Here is a 20,793-nt window from a genome sequence, read left to right on the forward strand (position 1 = left end):
ATGCCTGTCTGATTGGCGCCGTTTTGGGCGCCAGTCGGCGGACATCGCGTCGTTTCCGGAGAATTTCGCCCGAGGGCCGGGATTCTCCGAGCCCGCGCTAGGTCGGTGAATCGCGGGGGGGGTGTGAGAATCCCGCCACGCCGCTCTGACACGGGGCCGCCAATTCTCCGGCGACCGGAGAATCGGTGCCAATCACACACGCGTGGCCGCCACGGCGCCGGTCAGGGGCCATTGAAAGCGGCCCCCCGGTGATTCTCCGCGCTTGACGGGCCAAGTGCCCGCCAAGTTCCACCGAGTCCCGCCAGCATGGTTTACATATGGTCCCATCCTGCAGGACCTCGCCGTTCTGGCTGCGGGGGCCGTCCTGGTGGGGGAACGAGGAGATCCGATTCTGGGGGGTGCTCCACAGTGGCAAGGCCCGCAATTGGGGGCTACCAATTGGAGGGCATGCTCATTCCGGGGGGGGGGGGGCCTAGGTTCCTCCCTGCTGGGCGCTTGTAGAGCTCCGCCATGTTGCGTGGGGCCGGTGCGGAGACGGCAACTATGCGCATGCGCGGGCTCAGAGACGACCATGGCACGCATGCGCGGACCCGTGCCAGCCATGTGGGGCCGGCGTTCAGCGCCGGAGCAGCGCACAGCACTCCGGCGCCGTTCTCGCCACCGAAGAAGAGGAGAACTACTGGGCCTGGAGGGCTGTTGACGCCGGCGTCGCTCGCGCCGGTTTTGACGCTGGCGTCAACACTTGCCCGCGATATCGGTGAATCCCTGCCAAGGACTGCCCAAACATGAACCATTATCTTCTGTGGAATGCGGATCATGGAGGAAAATGCCATGTGACCAGAATCACTATTTTGAAATAACTTTTATTAAAATTGGTTGCCTTTGGGCAGTCAGAAGAAGTCTGCAAATGGACCAGCATCATCATCTCTTTCTCAGCTCTCCTCTCTCAAGTTCATAGCCCTATCTGGAATATTGTGTGGAGTTTTGGTCTCCTTTTCTGAGGAAGAATGGTCTTGCTCTCGAGGGAGTGCAGCGAACGTTTACCAGACTGATTCCAGGGATGGCGGGACTGTCATATGAGGAGAGATTGACCAGGTTAGGATTGTTCTTGCTGGAGTTCAGAAGAATGAGGGGGGATCACATAGTGACTTATAAAATTTTAACAGGACTAGACAGGGGAGAAGCAGGGAAGATGTTCCCGGTGGTGGGTGTGTCCAGAACCAGGGGTCACAGTCTGAGGATTCAGGGTAAACCATTTCAGACAGAGATGAGGAGACATTTCTTTACCCAAAGAGGGCAGCACGGTAGCACAGTGGTTAGCACAGTTGCTTCACAACTCCAGGGTCCCAGGTTCGTTTCCCGAGTTGGGTCACTGTCTGTGCGGAGTCTGCACTTTCTCCCCATGTCTGCGTGGGTTTTCTCCGGATGCTCCGGTTTCCTCCCACAGTCCGAAGATGTGCAGGTTAGGTGGATTGGCCATGATAAATTTCCCTTAGTGTCCAAAAAAAAAGGTTGGGTGGGGTTATGGGCATAGGGTGGAGGTGTGAGCTTGTGTAGGGTGCTCTTTCCAAGGGCCGGTGCAGACACAATGGGCCGAATGGCTTCCTTCTGCACTGTAAATTCAAAGATTCGATGATTCTATGAGTGGCGAGCCTGTGGAATTCATTACCACAGGAAGTAGTTGATGCTAAACCATTGAATATATTCAAGAGGCGGCTAGATATGGCGCTTGGGGCGAATATGATCAAAGGTTATGGGGAGAAAGCAGGATTAGGCTTGGTGATCAGCCATGATTGTGATAAATGATGGAGCAGGCTCGAAGGGCTAAAAGGCCTCATCTGCTCCTATCTTCTATGTATCTCTATTACATGGCGGAATACTTCACAGGTACAGAGAATTTCAATGTGTGTGTGTTGTGCATGTCAGGACAAGATTAAAACATCTTTATATCTTTGCCATGTGAGTTTTTAGCACAACAAAAGCTGATATCTTTGTGTTTTAACTCAAGAAAACCTGTTGGCATTAGTTCATTGCAATCAGCTCATAAACAGTTAAGTACAGACACTCATTCTTATAAAGGTCAAAACCCCATGTTACAATCATTCACGGAGTGGGAAAGAAATGGCAAGTCCTGATATGTGACATGGTCGTAACAACATCCACTGAAGCAGGCAGACAGGACCCTGGTTTAATGTCTCTTTGAAAGAAAGTTGGCTAAATATTCAATGTACTGTGTGAGCCTAAAACTGCAGTTGTGGTTCTGTCATTTTACAACTTATCTGCTTTTCACTGCGTTGACTTCAATGAAAATTAAAATTGGGCAGTTTCCACAATGGGCAGTCGATTTTATGCTCTGTTGATCAGTTGAGTACCGATAGTCCCATTGTCCAACTCTTGTGATTGCTGTGTCCACTAAACTATGCACGTCTTGGTAATGACCTTGACTCCACGCTATTCTAGTGCACAGATATGAGTGATACCATTGGATCAAGCTGACCTGGCAGGGCAGAGTGTGGAGTGGATTGGTGGATGAACAATTCATCATGTGACTTTCTTTGAAAATATTCCAGGAAGCTCTCAGATCTCTACATTTGACCTCAGCAACACAAAGCCAGAGAAAGGAAACATCGGCAGGCGATATTCCTGCTACAGAGGTTCTTGTTGGAAATGTGTGTTTGTGTGCATGTGTATACATGTGTGCAAGTGAGTGTACATGGGCGACATTCTCCAAACCCCCCGCCGGGTCGGAGAATCGCCGGGGGCTGGCGTGAATCCCGCCCCCGCCGGTTGCCGAATTCTCCGGCACCGGAGATTCGGCAGGGGCGGGAATAGCGCCGCGCCGGTTGGCGGGCCCTCCCCGGCGATTCTCCGGCCCGGATGGGCCGAAGTCCCGCTGCTGGAATGCCCGTCCCGCCGGCATGGATTAAACCACCTCTCTTACCGGCGGGACAAGGCGGCGCGGGCGGGCTCTGGGGTCCTGGGGGGGGGGGGGGGGGGCGTGGGGCAATCTGGCCCCGGGGGGTGCCCCCACGGTGGCCTGGCCTGCGATCGGGGCCCACCGATCCGCGGGCGGGCCTGTGCCGTGGGGTCACTCTTTTCCTTCCGCCTTCGCCACGGTCTCCACCATGGCGGAGGCGGAAGAGATTCCCTCCACTGCGTATGCGCGGGGATGCCGTGAGCGGCCGCTGAAACCCCCGTGCATGCGCCGCCCGGCAATGTCATTTCCGCGCCAGCTGGCGGGGCACCAAAGGCCTTTCCCGCCAGCTGGCGGGGCGGAAATCAGTCCGCCGCGGGCCTAGCCCCTCAAGGTTAGGGCTCGGCCGCTCAAGATGCGGAGGATTCCGCACCTTTGGGGCGGCGCGATGCCGGACTGATTTGCGCCGTTTTTTGTGCCGATCGGCGGACATCGCGCCGATTACGGAGAATTTCGCCCCATGTGTATGCAATGTGCATGTGCATTGTGCATGTGCAATGTGCATGGGCAGCAGGGTAGCACAGTGGTTATCCCTGTTGCTTCACAGCGCCAGGGTTCCTGGTTTGAATCCCGGCTTGGGTCACTGTGCGGAATCAGTGCATTCTCCCCATGTCTGCGTGGGTTTCCTCCGGGTGCTCCGGTTTCCTTCCACAAGTCCCGAAAGACGTCCTTGTTAGGTGAATTGGACATTCTGAATTCTCCCTCTGTGTACCCGAACAGGCGTCGGAGTGTGGCAACTAGGGGCTTTTCACAGTAACTTCATTGCAGTGTTAATTATGCCTACTTCTGACAATAATAAAGATTATCAATTATTATTATGTGTTTTCATGCACATGTGTATTTGCACACATATGTGTGTTTATGGGTGTGATTATCCATATGTTGGTGTATGCACTATGTACGTGAGGGTGTATGGGACATGTACGTGCGAGAGAGGCCAAAATCACAACTGACTACAGCACCTTTAACTGTCCAATAGATTGCTGATGCTCATTGACAGCACTGCTGTGGAGAGCGATGAGTTGGGAGGGTGATACAGAATCATTCCCAAACAATAATCAGCAGCTTAAGAAAGAGGGAAGAAAAGGGGGTAATATATTTGCTGGCAATAAGGCCAACTAGTGATTGATTTTTCCGTGCCACTTCCTTTATTGCACATGACAGCTATGTGTTTACATGGCCTTGTTGGGAAGGCGGGTGGAGTAGTGTGGATATGGAAAACATTTTTAATTTACTGCAGCTTATTTTCCATGCTCTGTGAAAAACAATCAGACCATGAAGAGTACTCTGGCCGGACAGTTAAACATTCACATCTGACAATTACTGCCGGGACATATTTATTGCTATCAGTTACACCATTATTGTCCACCCAGTGCTAAATGCAGTTATTGGACATGGTGTGAGGTGCTTGTACAGCCTGCGAAGGGTTAAAGTTATAAATGCCATGAGTGTGCAAAAAGCAAGCATAGCAACTCCAGGAGTGTATCATAAACACATGCAGTATTGTGTCAGAGTATTTATACATGAGCAACTTGATCAAGATAACATCAAATGACACTTGCCAGCTGTCTCACAATTTATATAACTACTTAAAGACGGTGAGCTTTACTCACCAACATCATAATATGAGGTTGCTTGCTGAATCTCATTATTGCAATAAAGTGCACTAAACAGTCTGCTTATCCATTATTGCACTGAAAGAAAACAGGAAGTAGTGTTTGCAGACCCGATGGGCCAAATGGCCCCTTTTTGTGACGGAAATGTTTGATAATTCTAGAGCACATTTTGCATCCTCAGGAATGTCCAATGCAATTTACAGCCAATATTATAGTCACTGTTGTAATGTAGGAAACACTGCTGTTGAGTTGTGTACAGACAGCATTGAGCTAAAAGACCAGATAATCTGTTTCAAACTGTTGGTTGCTGTACAAATATTGGGCAGTGTACCAATGAGAATTTCCCTAATCCTCGTTGAAGTTGTGCCACATGGAGCTGGATTCTCCATTTCTGTGGTTACGTGCCTGTGGTGGTATGTATTAGGGGTAGTACGGTACCTGTGATGCCGAGAGGCTATTAGTAGACAGACACTGGGTCCTGATTGGATCTGCCGCCTGCTGGCTCCACCCAGTAAGGCGGAGTATAAGAACCCGGGTTCTCCCAGCAGCCGCATTCTGTAACTGAGCTGCTGGGAAACAAGTCTGCTTAATAAAGCCATCGATTGACTTCATCTCTTCTTGTCTCGTGAGTAATTGATTGTGCTACAATTTATTAAGCAGACTTAAAAAGACTATGGAGCTCCGGATCGCCCCGGAGTGTCTGCGAATCAGCCCCCATGCAGCAAACTCAGCGGCCGTATTTAAACACTGGCTAGCGTGCTTCGAGGGATACCTCCGAACGGCCCCCGGCCGGATCACAGAAGACCAGAAAATGCAGGTCCTGCATTCCAGGGTGAGCCCGGAGATCTACATGCTCATCGAAGACGCGGAGGATTTCCCGACGGCGCTCACCATGCTGAAAGGAGTCTACATTCGGCCCGTAAACCAAGTCTACGCACGCCAACAACTCGCGATGAGACGGCAAATCCCCGGAGAATCGCTGGATGAGTTCTACAGTGTGCTGCTAATATTGGGAAGGAACTGCAACTGCCCATCGGTGACCACAAACGAACATACGGAACTCCTAATCAGGGATGCTTTTGTGGCAGGTATGACCTCAACCCAAATCCGCCAGCGACTGCTGGAGAGAGACTCACTAGGGCTCACGGAGGCACGGGCCCGTGCGGCCTCCCTCGATGTGGCCTCACAAAATGCCCGCGCTTACGGCCCCGACCATGCGGCAGCCCCTTGGGCTCCGTGGACCCCGCTGCGACCGACTCCCCGGCAGCCCCCATCCCCCCGCAAGCCTGCGCGGCCAGAGCACCAGACCACCCAGGGGGGCCCCGCTGCTATTTTTGCGGGCAGTCGAAACACCCCCGGCAGCGCTGCCCGGCCCGCTCGGCCATCTGTAAAGGTTGCGGCAAGAAGGGTCACTATTCGGTGGTGTGCCAGTCCCGGGGGGTCGTCGCAATCTCCGGGGGAGAACGGGGACAGCAGACTCAACCCCCCCCAACGATCCATGTGCGGCCAACGGGCGCCGCCATTTTGGGTCCCGGACTCCACGCGGGGAGGATGGGCGCCGCCATCTTGCGACCCTCCGGACACGTGCAATCCATGGGTGCGGCCATTTTGTCCGCCCCCGACCGCGTGCGATCCATGGACGTCGCCATCTTGGCTGATAGCCAAGGACCCCAGCATAAACGGCTCCACGGGGTCGGAAGAAAACGCCCCGATGCAGCAACCACGACTGACTTTGGTGACCCTGGACCAGTCGCGGCCCCGGACGCTCCAAACGGCAACAATGACGGTGCTGGTTAACGGGTACGAAACACCATGCCTGATCGACTCTGGGAGCACGGAAAGTTTTATCCATACGGATACGGTAAGACGCTGTTTTCTTTCAATCCATCCGAGTACCCAAAAGATTTTCCTGGCAGCGGGATCCCATTCCGTAGAAATCAAAGGGTTCTGCATCGCGAACCTAACAGTGCAAGGGAGAGAGTTTAAGAATTATCGGCTTTATGTCCTCCCCCACCTCTGCGCTCCCGCTCTCCTAGGGTTAGATTTCCAATGTAACTTCCAGAGCTTAACGTTCCAATTCGGTGGCCCGATACCCCCACTCACTATCTGCAACCTCGCGACCCTCAAGGTTGAACCGCCTTCCTTGTTTGCGAACCTCACCCCGGATTGCAAACCCATCGCCACTAGGAGCAGACGGTACAGCGCCCAGGACCGAACATGTATCCGGTCTGAAGTCCAGCGGCTGCTGAAGGAAGGCATAATCCAGGCCAGCAATAGTCCCTGGAGAGCCCAGGTGGTAGTTGTAAAGACTGGGGAGAAGCAGAAGATGGTCGTAGACTATAGTCAAACCATCAATAGGTACACGCAGCTAAATGCGTACCCTCTCCCCCGCATATCCGACATGGTCAATCGGATTGCACAATACAAGGTCTTCTCCACCGTGGACCTCAAGTCCGCATATCATCAGCTCCCCATCCGCCCGAGCGACCGCAAGTACACGGCCTTCGAGGCAGACGGGCGGCTCTACCACTTTTTAAGGGTCCCATTTGGCATCACTAACGGAGTCTCGTTCTTCCAACGGGAGATGGACCGAATGGTTGACCAGCACGGTTTGCGGGCCACGTTCCCATACCTCGACAATATAACCATCTGCGGCCATGACCAGCAGGACCACGACGCCAACCTCCGCAAATTCCTCCAGACCACTAACGCACTGAACCTCACCTATAACGAGGAAAAATGTGTGTTTAGCACCGACCGTCTAGCTATCCTTGGCTACGTGGTGCGTAATGGAGTGATAGGCCCCGACCCTGAACGCATGTGCCCCCTTATGGAGTTCCCCCTCCTCCACTGCTCCAAGGCCCTGAAACGCTGCCTGGGCTTCTTCTCTTATTACGCCCAGTGGGTCCCCAACTACGTGGACAAGGCCCGCCCGTTAATTCAGTACACGACCTTCCCCCTGTCGACAGAGGCTCGCCAGGCCTTCAGCCGCATCAAAGCGGATATCGCAAAGGCCACGATGCACGCAATCGACGAGTCCCGCCCCTTCCAAGTCGAGAGCGACGCATCTGAAGTAGCTCTGGCGGCCACTCTCAACCAAGCGGGCAGACCCGTGGCCTTTTTCTCCCGGACCCTCCACGCCTCAGAAATCCGCTACTCCTCAGTGGAAAAGGAAGCCCAAGCCATAGTGGAAGCTGTGCGACATTGGAGGAATTACCTGGCCGGCAGGAGATTCACTCTCCTCACTGACCAACGGTCGGTAGCCTTTATGTTCGATAATGCACATCGCTGCTGCTCCTCTCTCCCCGCTGCTGCTCCTCTCCCCCCGCTGCTGCTCCTCTCCCCACTGCTGCTCCTCTCTCCCCACTGCTGCTCCTCTCTCCCCACTGCTGCCCCTCTCTCCCCGCTGCTGCTCCTCTCTCCCCGCTGCTGCTCCTCTCCCCCCGCTGCTGCTCCTCTCCCCACTGCTGCTCCTCTCTCCCCACTGCTGCTCCTCTCTCCCCACTGCTGCCCCTCTCTCCCCGCTGCTGCTCCTCTCCCCCCGCTGCTGCTCCTCTCCCCTCGCTGCTGCCCCTCTCTCCTCGCTGCCCCTCTCTCCTCGCTGCTGCTCCTCTCTCCCCGCTGCTGCTCCTCTCCCCCCTCTGCTGCTCCTCTCTCCCCGCTGCTGCTCCTCTCCCCCCGCTGCTGCTCCCCTCCCCCCGCTGCTGCTCCTCTCTCCCCGCTGCTGCTCCTCTCCCCCCGCTGCTGCTCCTCTCTCCCCGCTGCAGTATTGATCCAGTGACATTAACACTGCGCCATCATCCTAACTCGAAAATGTTCGTGGCATGAGAAAACAAAATTATTTTTTTAAGTGAGGATGTTGGAACTTAAGTTGCAAAGTGTGTGTGTGTGGGGGGGGCGGGGGTGGGTGGGTGGGGGGGGGGGGGTGGGGTGGGGGGCGGGGGGGGGGGGGTGGGGGGTGGGGGGAGCAAACAATCTAAGTTGACATCCCAGAGAGCACTGTACTGTTGGAGGTGCTGTCCTTTGGGTGAGACGACATTCTGTTCCATTAAGTGGATGTAAGTGACCATGGTCGGGTTCTCTGTTGCCCCACGCTGAAATCGTGTTCAGCGATCAGACGGAGAATGGGGTCCGACGCCAACATCGGCGTTGGCGCCAGTTTGACGCCGGTCAGCCATGCTCCACCCCCTCTGAAATTGTGTCAACGTGGTGCAGCTCCGCCCCCGCTGGGCCGAGTTCCTGACGGTGCGGGAAGCGTGGGCTCACACCAATAGTGAACCCGGCATGGCGGCTGCGGACTGTGCCCAGTGTTAAACGTGCAGAGTTTCATGCTGGATTTATCGAGCTGGATTTTCCAGAATCCTTTTGAGGCGCCGAGTTTGGTAACGAGCTTGGCGCGAGCCATCTCACATATGAGCTCTTCGCGCTTGGGAATTGGATAGTGCTCTCTCATGATATTGAGATTTAGATCCTTGGGATCAATGCAAATTCTCAATTCGCCGGAAGGCTTTTTTACACATACCATGGAGCTGACCCAGCCGGTCGGTTCCATCTCTTTGGAAATCACTCCTTGGTTCTGGTGGTTCTGCAGCTGCTGCTTGAGGCGGTCCTTAAGGGTGCTGGGACCCTGCGAGGTGCGTGGACCACAGGCGTGGCATTCGGTTTTAATAAAATCTTGTAGGTGTACGGGAGCGTGCTCATGCCCTCGAAGACATTGTGGTACTGGGTGATAATGGCATTGAGCTGCGCTCTGATGTCAGTGTCCTGAAAGGCAGACCCGTCAGCAGGAGAGAGTGAACTCTCTGAACTAGGTTCAACAGCTTGCATGCCTGCACGCCAAGCAGGGAGGCTTTCGAGGAGCCCACGATTTCAAAGGGAAGGAAGGCTTTGCGTGACCTGTGCGTCACTTCAAGTTGGCATGAGCCGCTGTCAGCAATGGCATTGCCATTATAATCTAATAGCTGGCAGGCTGATGGCAGGATGGCTGGTTTTACACAAAGGCTTTGGAGGTCAGACCGAGATTGGTGGAGGCACCAGTGTCCAGGCGGAATCGTATTTGGGACCGGTTGACCGTAAGGGTGGCACACCACTCATCGTCCGGATTGATGCTGTATACCGATAGAGGCTGGATTCTTTGCTTCGGGGACTCTCTGTTTTTTGTAATGATACCGACTCGAAAGGGCGCCTTCGGGTCATCGGTGTCAATATCGGGTAGCAGGTCCGAATTGGGCTTGGTGACTGTGGGTTGAATGGCCTGAACATTCCTGCGAGGCTGGCTGGAGCGACGAGAGTTGGCAGGCTGAGCTGATCTGCATAAAGCAGCATAGTGGCCAGGTTTGCCACATCGCAGGCATCGTCGGGATCTGGCCCGACATTGCCGCTTTAAGTGGGTGGAGCCACAGTTGCCGCACGTTGTAGCATCAGTACGTTCGCTGCACCACCGCGCATGCGCGGTGCGGCCGTACGTGGTGCGCGCCTGCGCAGTACGTTCGTCGACGTCGCCGTCCCCTCGTTCGATGCGCACAAGCGCGGAAGTCCACGAAAAGCGCGCAAAATGGCCGCCCTCACTCAGGCTGAGGCCCTGGAGTTGCTCGATTGCTTGGACCCGTTCTGCCTTGTGGGGACCTTGCCGTGCCGTTTCAGCTGCTTGGATGTGGGAATACCGACTAGTGGAGTGTTCATGTAGCACGCGGGTCTCGATGGCAATTGCTTGGGTGAGCTGCTTTACCTTGAGGAGCTGCTAGCGTAGGGGGTCCGACTGATTTAATAATGGGAGATGAGGAAATGGCTGAGGAACTGAACAGGTTTTTTGGGTCGGTCTTCACAGTGGAAGACACAAATAACATGCCAGTGACTGATGGAAATGAGGCTATGACAGGTGAGGACCTTGAGAGGATTGTTATCACTAAGGAGGTAGTGATGGGCAAGCTAATGGGGCTAAAGGTAGACAAGTCTCCTGGACCTGATGGAATGCATCCCAGAGTGCTAAAAGAGATGGCTAGGGAAATTGCAAATGCACGAGTAATAATTTACCAAAATTCACTGGACTCTGGGGTGGTCCCGGGGGATTGGAAATTAGCAAACGTGACACCACTGTTTAAAAAAGGAGGTAGGCAGAAAGCGGGTAATTATAGGCCAGTGAGCTTACCTTCGGTAGTAGGGAATATGCTGGAATCTTTCATCAAGGAAGAAATAGCGAGGCATCTGGATGGAAATTGTCCCATTGGGCAGACGCAGCATAGGTTCATAAAGGGCAGGTCGTGCCTAACTAATTTAGTGGAATTTTTTGAGGACATTACCAGTGCAGTAGATAACGGGGAGCCAATGGATGTGGTACATCTGGATTGTCAGAAAGCCTTTGACAAGGTGCCACACAAAAGGTTGCTGCTTAAGATAAAGATGCATGGCATTAAGGGGAACGTAGTAGCATGGATAGAGGATTGGTTAATTAATAGAAAGCAAAGAGTGGGGATTAATGGGTGTTTCTCTGGTTGGCAATCAGTAGTTAGTGGTGTCCCTCAGGGATCAGTGTTGGGCCCACAACTGTTCACAATTTACATAGATGATTTGGAGCTGGGGATCAAGGGCAATGTGTCCAAGTTTGCAGACGACACTAAGATGAGTGGTAAAGCAAAAAGTGCAGAGGGTACTGGAAGTCTGCAGAGGGATTTGGATAGGCTAAGTGAATGGGCTAGGGTCTGGCAGATGGAATACAATGTTGACAAATGTGAGGTTATCCATTTTGGTAGGAATAACAGCAAAAGGGATTATTATTTAAATGATAAAATATTAAAACATGCTGCTGTGCAGAGGGACCTGGGTGTGCTAGTGCATGAGTCGCAAAAAGTTGGTTTACAGGTGCAACAGGTGATTAAGAAGGCAAATGGAATTTTGGCCTTCATTGCTAGAGGGATGGAGTTTAAGACTAGGGAGGTTATGCTGCAATTGTATAAGGTGTTAGTGAGGCCACACCTGGAGTATTGTGTCCAGTTTTGGTCTCCTTACTTGAGAAAGGATGTACTAGCACTGGAGGGTGTGCAGATTCACTAGGTTAATCCCAGAGCTGAAGGGGTTGGATTACGAGGAGAGGTTGAGTAGACTGGGACTGTACTCATTAGAATTTAGAAGGATGAGGGTGGATCTTATAGAAACATATAAAATTATGAAGAGAATAGATAGGATAGATGCGGGCAGGTTGTTTCCACTGGCGGGTGAAAGCAGAACGAGGGGGCATAGCCTCAAAATAAGGGGAAGTAGATTTAGGACTGAGTTTAGGAGGAACTTCTTCACCCAAAGGGTTGTGAATCTATGGAATTCCTTGCCCGGCGAAGCAGTAGAGGCTCCTTCATTAAATGTTTTTAAGATAAAGATAGATAGTTTTTTGAAGAATAAAGGGATTAAGGGTTATGGTGTTCGGGCCGGAAAGTGGAGCTGAGTCCACAAAAGATCAGCCATGATCTCATTGAATGGTGGAGCAGGCTCGAGGGGCCAGATGGCCTATTCCTGCTCCTAGTTCTTATGTTCTTATGACTGAACACCGAAAACGATCTGGTTGCGTATCATGGAGTCGGAGGTGGGCCCGTAATTACAGGACTGCGCAAGGATGCGGAGGTGGGTGAGAAAGGACTGGAAAGGTTCATCCTTACCCTGCAAACGCTGTTGGAATACATAGCGCTCGAAACTTTCATTCACCTCGATGTCGCAGTGACTGTCAAACTTAAGGAGGACTGTCTTGAATTTTGATTTATCTTCACCATCAGCAAAAGTGAGAGAATTGAAAATGTGGATGGCATGGTCCCCGGCCGTGGATAGGAAGAGAGTGATCTTCCTGGTGTCTGAGGCAGCTTCCCGGTCTGTGGCTTCAAGGTAGAGCTGGAAGTGTTGTTTGAATATCTTCCAGTTGGCCCCCAGGTTACCGATGATGTGGAGCGGCGGTGGGTGGACGCTGTCCATTTTGCAGGATGGCTGTATGCAGGTAGGTCTAAGAAGTTCTAACATCCCTCAACTACTGGTACCAAGCTGTGTTTTATTAAGTTAGAAACTTTTGAACATACTTTCACAGTGGGTTAACACAATGTTAGATTAAACTAAAGACCTATGCCCGTCCTAACCAGTCTATGCACTCAGCACATGGTGAAGATCTGAGCTGTAAGCTCTGTCCTTCTGAGAGGCTGCATCCCGAATGAGCGGGAACTCTGATGCCCTCTGTCTATATAGTGAGTGTGCTCTAACTGGTGATTGGCTGCGGTGTTGTGTGTGTTGATTGGTCTTGCTGTGTGTCCATCAGTGTGTGTGTCTGCACCATGATATACTGGTGTATATTATGACAGCCCCCAGATGAAACAGTGATTTATCTGTGCTTCTTTCAAGTTAGTAATCGTTGCTCATGATGTGACCTTCTTTACACGAGGGGGCCGAACATAGATTAAGGGCACGATATACCGGCCTCATCTCACGTAACTTGGTGGCGCAACGAGGCATTTGAATCTTGCAAGACGCCGCGATCTGGATCCCGCCCATTAGCATAATGGTTCACTTAAATATGTCTGTGCCAGATTCTTCTGGCCTTCCGGACCTAACGGCCACGCCTGGGCAACCTCGCCTTGATGCCGTTTAGCACTGGTTTCCACAAATGTGGACAAGGCATAATGGCACTTGGGGGGGGGGGGGTCTTCCAGGCCATTAGAGACCCCCGGGTGATAGCACTCTGGGAAGGGTGGTACCCTGGCACTCCACTGGCACCCAGGCACCTTAGCACTACCAGGCTGGCAGGGGAACTGCCAGGGTGCCAGACTGGCAGCATGAAGCTGTCTGGGTGCTAAGTTGCCCATTCCAGGGATCAGGCCCGGGGTGCCTTGCCCATAAGAGGTGGGGTGAGGGGGGAGCTCAAGGACTCCGTCAGAGGCAGTTTGGGTGTAATGGGGGGTCTGGAGGCTGCGGTAAGATCGCTGAGGAGGTCAAAAGATCAGGGCGAACTTTAAAAACGGCACCCCGACCCACAAGCACACTTCCTGCACTGGTGAGCTGAGCCCAGCTAAGGAAATGATGTAAATGAGTCCTAGGCAGGGAACAGAAAGCAGCAATGTGCTGTTGAATAGCGGAGTCTTTCTGGGCACTGCAGGCTCTGAGAAACACCCCGCTAAACGCGCCCGAAATGGGACACTGTTTTTGTCCCGTTGAATCGTGCACTAAGTACCTACCTTGCGTAATACCTCCTCTCAGATCTCCAGCATGTGGTCGCTTGTCATTTATAATTTTCCACCCCACTCCCACTCTGACCTTTCTGTTCCTGGCATCCTGCGTGGTTCTAATGAAGCTCAACGTGAGTTGAGGAACAGCACTTCATCTTTTGATGACGCACTCCACAGCCTTCTGGATTCAAAGTTAAGTTCAACAATTTTCGATCCTAACCACTGCCCCTATTTGTTCAGATAGCAGACGGTGGTAACGATTCTGCTACTCCCGCTCACACCTTCTTTTGTTCCTTTACTTCTCCAATCACCTTCTATTTTCTGCCTTGTACCATCATCCCTTTTGCCATTTCATCACTTCTGCTTTCCACCAGATCCTTCTGCTTATTCTCTCACTCCCTCCGCTCCCTGCCTCTGTACTTGCTTACATCTCTAACGTCTCCCAATCCTGATGAAAGGTCACCGAACTGAAGCATTAACTCCATTTCTCTCTCCACAGATGCTGCCAGACCTCTGGACTATTTCCAGCATGTTCAATTTTCGTTTTATCCTCACTAGTCGGCGTGGTGTTACTGGGGGCTCATGCTGCCCAATATAAAGAAAGACTTGCATTTACTTTGTGCCCTTTTTACATTCTTCAGAAATATTTCCAAGTGCTTCACATTTGATGAATTTCTTTACAGTGCAGTGACTCTTTTATATAGAAAAGCTCCATGGCAGCCATTTTTTATCCGGAATATTTTCTGCAGCTGCACCTGGTCACAGAGAAAATTGAGCCTATTCTTTTTTTCCAACAGCCACGCAGCCTCTGCTAGAATCTTAAGTGCCTTTTAAATACATCCAGGAACACTGTGCACTTCTAACGATCATTACGTGTTTGAGTTATACTTCACGCATGTGAGTTATTATTTCTGCACTTTTCTTTTGCAGCCTCGGTGACATAACCGTACTGGCCAACAACAGTAACAATCACACCCATTACATGAAGCAGGGCAGCGAACCAATGCAAGTTCTGTGCCTTATATATAAATCATTCACGAGAGAAGCTGCTCAGTGTTCTTCAGGTCACCCTACTGCGTGCATCTCAGTTGTACTCTACAGGAGGAAGTTGGTGTTACAATGTACGCAGCATGTTTAGGATCTAGGTTGGTGAGAAATCCTTTATCTTTCTTGGAGCTTGCTGGGTTAGTGGTTCTTCACCGGTCTCCTGATATAAGTGTGTGGTCAAAGAGGTGCACTAGAGCTCCCATGACGGAGTCATTGTCAGCTATGGCTCAGAACTAGAACCCTCATCTCAAAAGGTTGTGGGTTCAAGTCACACTCCAGAGACTTTAGCACAGAATTCCCGGCTGACACTCCAGTGCAGTACAGCACTGTCGGAGGTGCTGTCTTTCAGGTGAGACATTAACCTGAGGCCCCATTTGCCTCCCGGGTGGACGTAAAACATCCCATGTCACAATTTCGACAAAGAGAAGGAGAGTTCGCCCAGTGCCTTGGTCAATATTCATTCCTCAATCAACATCAGAAAAACAGGTTTTCTGATCCCTATCATATTTTGTCTGTGGGAGTTTTCTGTGTACAAGTTGACTGCTGCGATTCCTACATTGTAACGGTGAGTACACGTCTAGAAGCTTTACAATTGGCTGTAAGTTTATTAAATGATGAGATAAGCCTGGTTGTTACGCCCCTCGGGTCAAGTAACCAACACGTAGAGTATGGAAACTTGAACGGATGGCGAGGAGCTTTATATCAGCATTTGACATTGCATTCAGGAGAGCAGGGAGGGAATAGTGAGATTCCCAAGGGCAGAGAAATATGTGCTTTTTTAAAATAATGCATCCAATTAAGGCAAATAGGAGGGTAATATAACCTGTTCCTATACCCATGCCAAATTTTCCACTTTCCTGTTGGAATTATCAGGTGAAAGTTGGTTTTACTGCCATCTACACCACAAAGCTACCTTGGGCTGTATTTTATGGGCGACTTATGGGCAGGAGAAAATGCGGATGGACCTGTAGATCAGGGCTCATGTATTTGGTGGCATGGCCACTTCCAGCCAACTTTGGTGGGGGTACCGAGGAGGCATTGGTGGGCCTCCTGCTCATGGCCAAATTGGGGCCCTTGAGTGGGTAATTAATTTGCCCATCACTCCTCCAATTCAATGGTAGAAGGAGAGGCTTGCTCCCAACATGTAGGCTGACAGACTTAACCTTGCGGCTGCTGGTCAGTCAAAAGCGGGCGTGGGGTGCGGTGGGGGAGGGGTGTTGGTGCTCCTTCCCATGCCTCATGGGACCAATCGGAGGTCTTCCTACACAGTTTTTCTTCCCCGCGTTCTCCCTTCCCACTACCCTGTGCAACATGTACCCCAATGCTCTCACTGGGGCCTGCCAACCTGACTTTGTTGAGATCCCAGACTAACCTGAGTTTGGGGGAATTCTTGGCTCCTCTTCCTCTCCAGACTCTGGCATTACTGACAGTGGCCACCGATCCTATTGTAGCTTAGAGCCACTGGTCTACGATTGGAAGCGGCTCTGTAAGGCCGGACATTCTTCTTGGAGACGGACAACATTTATGCCTCATGCTTATTAAAGGGCTGTTGTCTGAAAAATTAAAGCGGGGCGAGCCATCCAAGCGGGGGCAGTCTCGCCCCCGACATTTACCCTGGGGTGTGGGAAGCCTGCCCTCAATGTACAATCCAACCCCTAGTTCCATTGCAATTCCAATTCTCTTTCCACACCTGGTGCTGCATTAAGGCAGACTTTTGTCTGCTTCCATAGCTAGTAATTCCTGGAACAGGTTGCTAGTCTGTCACCAGGGACGAATAGCTTGAGGGAACCACACCCCATCAAACGTGGCTGATCAGGAGTCGCTCTTGCTCTTACCGCTAGCCATTGGAGTGTTTGGAAGGATTTTGCAAACAACCTGTTTGAACGTGTCATGAACACACCTTCCTTGGCCATCATGCCCTGTGGTGGGTCTAGAACCCAGAGTTTCTGGTTCAGAGGCAGGAAAACTACCCGGTGTGCCACAGGACCTCCACCTAGTTACATGCAAGCTCTTTTTATACAGATTTTTTTTGTGGAAACCAATATTTTCAACACTTCTTCCTATGGCAGTCTACTTTCATTAGGATGGATATCAGTAGGCATATTTGTTATGAGGAGTGTGATATTTTCAGTGCACAGCTCATTCTTACTTTGCCTGCTGGGAAAACAGTGCAGAGACCCTGTGTGTTAAAGCAGCAAACATGCAGCATCACAGTAGCGTTGGTCCCAATGCTGAGCTCCCTATCTCGGTTGTAAGGTTTTGTAGGGCCACTGAGCGCAGGCAAAGAACCCTACTCCGGGATTGGAGTGCAATCTGTTAAGAGGCAGCATTCTGCATTCATGTTTGCCTAAGGTTGATCCAAGGATAATAGTGGAATCTTGCATGTGGATGATGTGGATGTCTGATCACTGATGGAAGAAATAGTGAGCTTCAAAAATAGGTAATCAAAAAAGACTGCTTCAAAAACCAAACATTATTTGTTTACTTGTCCACAGATATTGTCAGGATCCTTCTCAATGCTTTGAGCCAGAGGTACATAGAACATAGAACATACAGTGCAGAAGGAGGCCATTCGGCCCATCGGGTCTGCACCGACCCACTTAAGCCCTCACGTCCACCCTATCCCCGTAACCCAATAACCCCTCCTAACCTTTTTTTGGTCACTAAGGACAATTTATAATGGCCAATCCACCTAACCTGCACGTCTTTGGACTGTGGCAGGAAACCGGAGCACCCGGAGGAAACCCCCGCAGGCACGGGGAGAACGTGCAGACTCCGCACAGACAGTGACCCAACGGGGAATCGACCCTGGGACCCTGGTGCTGTGAAGCCACAGTGCTATCCACTTGTGCTACTGTGCTGCCCTGTACTACTGTGAATATAAAACAAATACGTTATTGTGGTAAAATAATGATGTGTGCTGCCCTTGCTTGAATGGTATCAAATTCCTCTCAAAAAAAGAACCTATTTAAAATCATTAGGCTGATCTTCTGTATGTTCCATGTCCAACAGTAGATGAGGGAACCATTTTTTCCACAGCTTTGGCTTGTTACTGTAAGAAAGACCTCTTATATGTGGTCTGGGCATTAGCCTGACTCACAACTCTCTCCCAGGTGGGCTGGTTATATATGGTGGGAGGTGGGTCACCTCTCCCCTCTCATCAGATACAAATGTCTTCCTGGTTGTCAACACAGAAACAAAATCTCTTACCTCTGCTTGGAATGAGGCTGAAACCTATAACCTTCCCACTTAGGGGAGAACACTACCTCCCACCAAGGCCTTTCACTTTATTCTTTCATGGCATGTGGGCATCGCTGGCTGGGCCAGCATTTATTACCCATTCCTAATTGCCCTTAAACTGAGTGGCGTGCGAGACCATTTCAGAAGACAGCCACATTGCTGTGGGTCATGGAGTCACATGTAGGCCAGACCAGGTAAGGATTGCAGATTTCCTTCCCTAAAGGACATTAGTGAACCAGATGGGTTTTTACAACAATCGATGATAGTTTCATGGTCACCATTACTGAGAGTGGTTTTCAATTCCAAATTAAAATTGCCCCAGCTGACATGGCGGGATTTGAACCCATGTCCCCAGAGCATCAGCCTGAGCCTCAGGATGACTAGCGCAGGGACATTACCACGACACAACCATATGTGATACCTATGTTAATACAGAATTACTTTCAAATTACTACTTGGAAACAGGTCACTTAGCCCCACCAATCTCTGTTGTTGCCAATTCTTCATACAGGTAAGAATTCAGTAAGAGTAAGTTACACATCTATATGACCTGTCATCCCACCAGCACCTTCCAGATTTTTCCACCAGTGTATTGGTTGACATCCTACATCCTCTTGTGAAGGGTCACTAAGATTTTCAAGAGGGAACACAAGAGGGAGAGACAAGAGGGATAGGTGACATCCACTTTGCTAGTGTACCCAGCATCTGATATATCGATGGGAATGCCCAGCCTCTGCCCAGCAAATTATTTTCCACTGCCTTAAGAATAAAAATGTCTGACCATTCCGCAATTCTCTGACCGTTGGGATTCTCTGTTCCTGCTGGCAGCACATCCCCGCCCACAGGTTTCCCGGCGGCGTGGGGTGGCTTCAATGGAAAATCCCATTGACAAACGGTGGGAAGAGGGAATCCCGTTGTCAGCGTACGGCACGTCGCTGGGAAACAGAGATAGGGGACCAGAGAATCCAGCACATAATGTTTTCCTCAGTGAGGAGAAATGCAGGTCCATCAGACAGCTGGGGTTGACCTGGGTCGGGGAAGGAAGAAGCTACTGTTGTATAATTACAAAGACACACTATTGCCATTTTATCACTCAACTTGATTTCCCTTCATTTTGGCGAGAAAAGTGATACTTGCATTTATGCAGCATTTTATCACATCTTTCTTTAAGTTTATGTCGGTACATGTATAAATCATTTGGCGCACAGCAGGTTCACATAATATAAGGTGAATGACTGTTTAACCTGTTTTTGATGGTGTTGGTCAAGGGAGATATATTGGTCGGGAGACTGGAATCTTCCAGGAATCTGGCAGATACGGGGTAGGGTTCTCCGTTTCAGCGGCTAAGTGCCGGCCCGAACTGAGAAATCGCGGGAGTTCTACGGCCGGAAAGTCGGCGGCGACCCCTCCCCGATTCCGGCACCGGTGAGGGGCTAGCAGCGGCGCCGGGCGCTGAAATGGCTCCTTAACCCCTGAGTGGAGCTGGGAGTCAGCCCAGGTTAGGCCTCGTGAGCACAAATATTCAGACTTTTGCATGTCACTCGGGTTTACTCCCTGCTGGTGACCAGGGTGGGAGACATTGCCAAGCAATGCATACAAATTCAGGAGGCAGCAAGGGGGGACGCCAGTCCCCGTAAACAGCCATTTGTGGCATCAATGGTCAGTCCATACAGGCTGAGCTTCCAGCACAAAATACCCGCTAGATCATCGGCAAAGTCCTGGCAGTATTAGTGTCTAATGACCCATACAAATGTACAATCAGCAGCCTCGAGCTGATCTAATTCCTGACCCTTTGCACATAATCCCAGCAAGGCAAGCCCTGCGATTACTGGTGGCAAATAGTAGAATACTGCAAAATCAATAAACTTGGTGATTTCCTGGTACAAACCATCAGGATTGTAAAATAACAAAAACAAATGTTGCAAATGCTCAGACACAACTGTAAGTTATGTTTCCACTTTCTTTCAACATTATTGTTTACATGCGATAAAAATAATGGAGATGGGAGGCTTTTTCACTAATCATCCAAATGTTTAATGAAGATTCTGTTCGCTTTTCGATTGGTGCAGGAAGATGATGCACTGATGATGACCATGTTGGGCAGCCAATCGCAGAATGGGGTGGTGGGGGGGTGGGCGTTGACTGTTAAAGGTGAGAAGTCAATGTAGAATTAAAAAGTGGGGAAGTTGTGCTAAATCTATATCAACCCACACTTAGAATACTGCATGTATTTCTGGCTGCCATGTCATGAGAAAGATGTAAAGGCACTGGAAAGAGACAGAGAAGAATGATTACAAGAACAATATCAGAAATGGGTGGGCATATACATCAGCAACAGATAGGACATAAATGGGGCACTTCTCTTAGTTTAAAAAAAAAATTAAGAGCACCCAATTTTTTTTTTTTCCAATTAAGGGGCAATTTAGTGTGGCCAATCCACCTAACCTGCACATCTTTGGGTTGTGGGGGTGAAACCCACGCAGACACGGGGAGAATGGGCAAACTCCACACGGACAGTGACCCAGAGCTGGGGTTTGAACCTGGGTCCTCAGTGCTGCAGTCCCAGTGCTAACCATTGTGCCACGTGCCGAGAGGCACTTCCCTCAGTTGATAAAAGACGGCTGAGGCATTTTAAAGTTAGGAAAGGTTTTGTGATACAGAATGTTTCCCCTTGGGGAAAGAACACAACCAGAAACCATCAATGTCAGATAGCCCCACCAAAAAA

General features: G+C 50.8%; 1 protein-coding gene across 2 annotated transcripts in view; it reads left to right on the forward strand.

The window, feature by feature from the left end:
- The first annotated feature begins 14,874 nt into the window (after positions 1-14,874).
- Positions 14,875-20,793, forward strand: part of spdef (SAM pointed domain containing ets transcription factor) — a 195,962-nt gene continuing 190,043 nt past the window's right edge. For both annotated transcript variants that reach the window (XM_072480510.1, XM_072480511.1), the window contains exon 1: positions 14,875-14,926. The gene's annotated coding sequence lies outside the window, so the exon portion shown is untranslated. The remainder of the gene's footprint in view (positions 14,927-20,793) is intronic.

Source organism: Scyliorhinus torazame, chromosome 17 (assembly GCF_047496885.1).
Source record: "Scyliorhinus torazame isolate Kashiwa2021f chromosome 17, sScyTor2.1, whole genome shotgun sequence".
Taxonomy (NCBI): Eukaryota; Metazoa; Chordata; class Chondrichthyes; order Carcharhiniformes; family Scyliorhinidae; genus Scyliorhinus; species Scyliorhinus torazame.